The sequence below is a fragment of the Copadichromis virginalis genome, linkage group LG6, assembly GCF_057382275.1.
Source record: "Copadichromis virginalis isolate Kocher_CV1m ecotype Utaka linkage group LG6, C_Virginalis_male_GT1.1, whole genome shotgun sequence".
Taxonomy (NCBI): Eukaryota; Metazoa; Chordata; class Actinopteri; order Cichliformes; family Cichlidae; genus Copadichromis; species Copadichromis virginalis.
Window position 1 is genome coordinate 26,608,130 of NC_140623.1, and position 6,721 is coordinate 26,614,850.

Sequence of the window (6,721 nt, forward strand, 5' to 3'; positions counted from 1 at the left end):
CAGGGCGATCTGCTGGTTATCCCAAAGTTTCTGCTAGTAGACAAAGGTCAGCAGGTGCTTGCTGTCAGAGCTGCCAAACTGTGGCACAGTCCGACCTTTGAGGTCAAAAAGGGAACTTCTTTACTGTCTTTTAAATCTCTTCTTAAAACATTTTTATGGAAAAGCTTTCATGGATGTTTAAAAGGTAGCAATGTTCTTTTATTTTTCATTATTTGCCTTTCTGTTTTTTTCCAGGAGTTTTTTTAAAGCTTATAAATTTCTTCCTGTGAAGCAGTTCCTAACTTTGTTAAATATTAGTATTATTTACCTAACCATTTTAAATTTGAAATGGGACTTTATAGCCTAATTCCCAGCATACAGTCTTTTGCATCGCCTTTAGTGTGCACTGTACTCAATAAAGTCCTGCTGAAGAGTCAATTAGAGCAAAGCTGGTGTATGAGTGATATTAGGTCTGTGATTTATTCACTGTCAACGATCTGTCGCAGACCCACTGGGGAGGAAACAAGAAGAAGAAAGGTAACACAGGAGGAGGATGACATCAGTTTGGCACTGGCTAACGCACCTCCACCAGCTTAGGCGCACAATAAGGAATGAGAGAATAGTAATGAACAGATGTAAATCCATGCACCTGCACGCTGCACTGGACTAACTGAGTGAGTCACCTGGTATAAGCTTCATTCTGCGCGTTAGAAATAGTGCATGAGTGAGGGATATTTTGTGCTCCGAAATGCAGCTGAACGTGTGAGAGTGTGAAATTCTTGAAGATGTAATCTCAATTATACAGACTTTTTTTTTTAAGTGGATAAACAACCAATTAGTCACAGAGCGACGACGAAAGGTGAAACCGTGCAAGCAACTGTGGTGGAAAATACAAAAACAGCCATCACCTGCAGATGAAAGTTCATGCAGAATACATTTCCACCAGCTTCATGCAGACTTCCGAATGTACACAAACGCATGCACACTCTTGCTCCGTCAGCTGTGCTCTTGCACACGTATTTAGGGTACACACCTTCTTTTCATGCATGTGCATACGCTCACTTGCAAAGAAGAAGTGAGTGCTTTATTAATTCACTACTCACCTAATTAACTCTTTTCTGTAACACATAATTTATAGACTGTAGTGGAGATGTTTTACAGAGGAGCAGAGTTGAGACACAAAAGCAAAGACAGAGCAAAACGAGCGGTCCTTCATATTCCTTCATGACGACATCCCACTCTCAGAACAATCAAGAAAGAGGGATTCATTAAGCCTCTTTATCAGTCCATAAGAAGGGGGTGGGCGGTGAGACTAAAGTAGCTGGTGTGGGCCTATGTTAGTAGGCAAAATTTTTCACCTTACGGCTGAGTGCACAGGCAATTTTCAGTTAAATGTCCATGTGTATATGGGCTAATTGAGAATAGACTAGCAGTGGTAACGCTTTAAAGCAGCTCTCCCAAAAAAGGTGTGGCGGTGAGAAGTAGAGACGTAGCGTCAAACAAAACACAGAGGGAAAGGGGACAAATGTGACAGAGGAAAAGAGGAAGGTAGTGATGAAATGGCGCGTGAAGTTCTACCTATTTTAATCTGTCTATCAGTCTGTCTCTATCTAAAGACCTGCTGTCTATTACACCTTAAATCTACAGCAAGGAATTACCCGCTGAATCCACTGATCAACATCCAGCTAATGGTAACCGGTCTCTGTTGGCCCGAAAGGGAGTGAGAATGAAAGCGGGGAATAAAAGAAAATGGAGAGATTTGGGTAAAAGAGGGAGGAAAACTGAAAACATGCTGAAGAGGGAAGATTGTGTGTCTGTGTGCGTTGGTGTGTGTGTGTGTGTGTGTGGGATGGGAAGGGGCAGGGAGGCAGTAAAAGTACTAATGGCTGCTGATGGACTGGCAGAATCAAAATAAGCACAAAATCAAGCATGAAATGGGATACACTATTAATGACTTGAGATGGCCATTAGCGCCAAACTTTGAATGCAGCTCAGCAGATCATGTGAAAAGAATATCATTCCTTTTAGGACAAATATCCCAAACTTTGCCAAAATTCGGCTGTCAAAGTCAATAAAATTACACCAGTGAGACTGCAAACTCATTTTTTTCCATTTCAAATGTGTTACAAATGTGTTACTAAACAAATAAATATATATAAAGATTTGTTTATTATTAAATCATGACATGTGTACAGATAAAAAAAAAAAGATTTCTCAAAGACAACAATTAAAAATGGGCGCACTTGGCCATGATGATGAGGACAGATGAGGAGAAGGATGCGAGACCAGACCGATGTCGACTCACTGAACGCTCATCCTTTAGGCGTAGTTTAGTGTGCGAGTGCATGTGTGTGTTAATGTGTGTTTTATGTATACGTAAAGCACACACAAATACACACAGACAGACAGATAGACAGACACTAAACGATATTGAACCTACCTAGAGTAACAATTAAGAATCCCGCAAGAGTGTGATGCAAAAGAAATGGGTGTGGAGGGGACCAAAAGAGAAGGAAAAGGGGGGGAAAAATAGTCATTCATGAGGAGTTTTTTAGTTGTCTTTGAAAAAAAAATCATCCAAGATCATTAATCATCAGACTTTAGACACAGAAAGAGGCGTAGGATGGGGTATGATGACCTGACGAGCAGCATTTTGATGTGAAATGCAAAGGAGGGAATGACAGGAATGATATGGTTTGGTGAAAAGAGAAGAAGGAAGAGTGAAGAGGGAGAAAGAAAGGGCAAAAAAAATTGGAAAAACAAAATTCCCTTCTTTCCCCTCTATCTCACTCATAAATATAAGAAATTGTACACCAGGTAGATGGAGAAATAGATGAGGAGGCAAATGACGGAGAGAGAGACTATATGAAAAGATGAAGCACCTCCCAGCACTGCGATGAGGAATAAGAAAAATATAAAACGAAAGAAAAAATTGAATACTCCAAAGCCTTCCGTTTTTGCTCTGTTTAGTGAGGCGAGGAGGGGGCTTTCAGTTATATCCCCCCCTCTCTCTCTCTCTGCAACTGGTCAGTCTTCTTTTATCTTCTGTCCTCCTCAAAGCAAGACGCTACCTTCCCTTCAGATGAGCGGTAACCCTTTGCCAACACAGCTGTTGGACATGGCACTCAGGCTGGCTGCATGGTTGGGTGCTGCTACGCAGAGATACAGAGTGTGGAGCCGAAACACACCTCTGGCTGGCGTAGAGCGGCGAGCGCAACTCAAACTGCGCTCGCTCTCCTCCCCCTCCTTCCAAGAGAGCGAGAGAAAGAGAGAGCGATGTGGAGGTGGGTCCTTCTGTAGGGTTGTGAATTAGAGATATGCTACAGTGAAGCCAGGCTGCTGCAACAATTGTCAAGAAAATTGTTTCCAATACAGAAAGCAATGGCTCCCTCTGTTGTTGCTCTGTTTTAATTGGAGATTAGACTCGGCAGCATCTGAGGGAGACAGCGGAACGAGCTGAAAGAACAGTGCCACACTGCGAAACGATACCCCATTACAAGTAAAACACCTGCATTTCAAAGTACATTAGGACTGCTAATGATGCTTTTTACAAAAAAGTAAAAATCTAAAGTTCTGCAAAGCCGAAAGTCACAACTTAAAACTGTATTAAACTCTATTTTGGCATTAAGACTAGTTTACTGTATCTAAAATAATAGCAAGCATATATATATATATATATATATATATATATACACACATATAGATAGATAGATAGATAGATAGATAGATAGATAGATAGATAGATAGATAGATAGATAGATAGATAGATAGATAGATAGATAGATAGCAGGAAAATGTGAAAAAGAGAGAGCTCCATTTTCTTTGACTTAAAACAGGAATGTGTCAAGAGTTAAAGTGGGATTCAGTGGGGGGGGGGGGGGGGTGTCTTAATGTACAGACTGTGATCAGCTGACCTCTTGCTCTTTACAAATTTACACACCTGACTCAACCAGGTGTCAGCAGATGTTTCATGAGTTGTCCTGGCTGATTTCCATCCTCTGCACTGAGGGTACACTGTTTATACTAACTAGACAGTCACTGTGCACCAGTCCCACACTTGTTCTTTACTTTAAATCCATCACAGTACAGCAATCTAACCTGTTAATCCTGCACTAATCAGCAGAGGATTTTCATGCTTTTAATGATTTTGATCCATAACACAGTCAACCTCAGCTTGTTTAGCCATTTCACACAATATGAAAACAGATTATCTCACATGTAAACTTTAAATTTCCAGTTTGTCAAATCTCACTGAGCAGTCCTTACCTTTGCATCTAACCTCTCTTCTTCCTCTCCCCATCTTTCTCCATCTCTGAGTGAAGTTGGCTCTTTCTTTTCTCTCCCTGTGAAATACAGCAGCTGGACGTTAAGCTAGCAACAAACTGCACACAAACAGTTCGCGTCTTTGTTGATGTTTGTTGAGTTGAAAGAAACGTAGCGTTTGAAATGACCTGCCACTTAAAAAACGTCGCTCCAAACAACAGTTCTGACAGACAAAATAAACAAAACAAAAACCTTGCTTCCTTCATGCTCGCTACTTTTCATAGGGCTATCTACATGCTGAAGTACCAAAACTACCAAAACTTGTGGATACGTGCAGTCCTTGTGATCGTGGTGTTGTAGTGACTAAAGTAGTTATTTTAGCACACATTAAGCTGGGCAAACACTGCGATTTTTTTCAGTCGCGTTATTGCTTCTGCTCAAACTGTACGATTGAGTCGCAGGGGTTAGAAGTTCGTAGGTCACGATGCAGGGTCTCAACTGAAACAAATTGTACGCGAAAACAAAAAAATTTACAGTTTCAATTCATTGTTTTTCACTATCATTTTTTTCTCAGTTTCAATACAAGATTTTTCAGTACATTTATTTCAGTTACAATATTTTTTCTCGGTTTCATTTCAAGGTGGCATCGTTCTGATCCCATAGAGCGACAGATTTTCTGTTATAACCTTCATTTTTATGGACGCACAGTGTGAGCACTCGGGTCGCATCAGAGCATCGGGCCGTATAGTGTGAGACCCTGCATCGTTACCTACCAATTTCTAACCCCTGCGAGTCAATCGTACAGTTTGAGCAGAAGCTGAATAACGCGACTGAAAAAAATCGCACAGTGTTTGCCCAGCTTTACTCTGTGAATGTATTGCCTGACTTTTCTGTTGTTAGCTGAAGTGGCAACTTGTGCTCTTCTACGCATGTTGGTTGTAACGAGTGGTTATGACTAATGGCATCAACAAGGCATTTTCATAAGTGAGCTAGTGGATATTCTCTGTTAACACTATGACAATAGAGATTAAACAATAGAGATCATTTCTGAAATACTCAGACCAAGCTGTCTGCCACCAGCAACCATGCCACAATCAAAGTTACAAAATTACCTCTCCTACTTATTCTAATGCTCATCAGTTTGAACTTCAGCAGGCTGTCCTGACCCTGTCTACATGCTTAAGTTTGTGTCATCTGATTGCATTAAGCAGTTAAGCAGTTAACCAGGCGTACCTAATAAAGTGAGAGGTGAGTGTATATTTGACAGTGTGTTCTGTGTTCCTGTGCTTGTACATTCACCCCCATAAAAGCTCAGTAAAGGCCCAAATAAAATGCTAATGGAAATTCTTTGCTTACACACAGTAGGCTGCAGCTTTTTTTCAATTATTGGGTTATCTACTGTATTCGATGTGTGTTCACTTTTTATATTACAGCTCAATTATTTACATAAGAAATATGCACGCAATCAGCCTGTGAAATAGAATTTACACTTATTTACACTCATCAGTATATAAAAAAGTTACATTTTGCTTGAAGTCTTTATATACACTCAGCTTATTGTACTAAATATGAGTGGTAGAACTGGGAATTTTGAGTATTAGTTACATATATGTTAGGATTACTGTTGCAGTGTGAAACTAAGTTTTTCTAATTGTGAAAATATAACTTACATAGGTTTGTTGTTGTGATTTTGTAGTTTTTCTTCTTCTTTTTCTTAAATTCATTTACTCTTTCCATCGCTGACTTGTGTTAATTCAATAGACAAACAGGTATGATTCTGTACCTTCTCTTTGGTGCAGAAAGTGTGTTATTTACAGTTTCATTCCGTGGGAAATATAAAGCAGTAGATTATGTGAGAGACCTCTAGTGGTAGTTTGTATAGGTGCATGTATGATTCGCCTAACAACACAGAAAATGGAGCTTTCTAACATGTGGGGTTTTTTTTTGTTTTTTGTTTTTTTTGACACTGATAGTTTTGTCACATCTAACATGTGGTTTTAATTCAAAACAAGCATTTTTTTTTACTTTATTTTTTTTTTTTATTCTTTGTGCCTGAACTAAATATGTAATAAAATCAAACAGAAAGGCATCCCGCTTATGTGGCGTGTTGCCACAGAAACCTGCCAGCTTGTGAATGAAGCTGCCTACAGGTAAAGTTTATGGGAATGTGTGCTTGAAAAAGGGTATCCAACAACTCCTGTAGTTCGTATTACTGCATCAGCATGATTCTTACGGTGCCTCGTCACTTGTCCATGTGGGTCAAAGACTGTATTTAAATGATGGATGTAGCCACAGAGCTATCACCCACTTGTGTTGTGCTAAACATTTTGAATCCTTAACATTAGTGCCAAAAAGTTCATTTTTTTCTTCCATAGCCAGCCTCAATAGCCCGACATTGAACTGTCAGAGCCCCCACTCTTGATCGCCGTACAACAAATATTGTACTAAACGCCATACAGCACCTCCTTCAGGAGGTGGG

General features: G+C 39.9%; 1 protein-coding gene across 3 annotated transcripts in view; it reads right to left on the reverse strand.

Moving 5' to 3' along the window:
* Positions 1 to 3,181, reverse strand: part of grin2bb (glutamate receptor, ionotropic, N-methyl D-aspartate 2B, genome duplicate b) — a 136,796-nt gene extending 133,615 nt beyond the window's left edge. For 2 of the 3 annotated variants that reach the window (XM_085459528.1, XM_085459526.1), the window contains exon 1: positions 2,420 to 3,181. The gene's annotated coding sequence lies outside the window, so the exon portion shown is untranslated. The remainder of the gene's footprint in view (positions 1 to 2,419) is intronic. The other variant, XM_085459527.1, reaches the window with a different exon arrangement.
* Between the last annotated feature and the right edge of the window lie 3,540 nt (positions 3,182 to 6,721).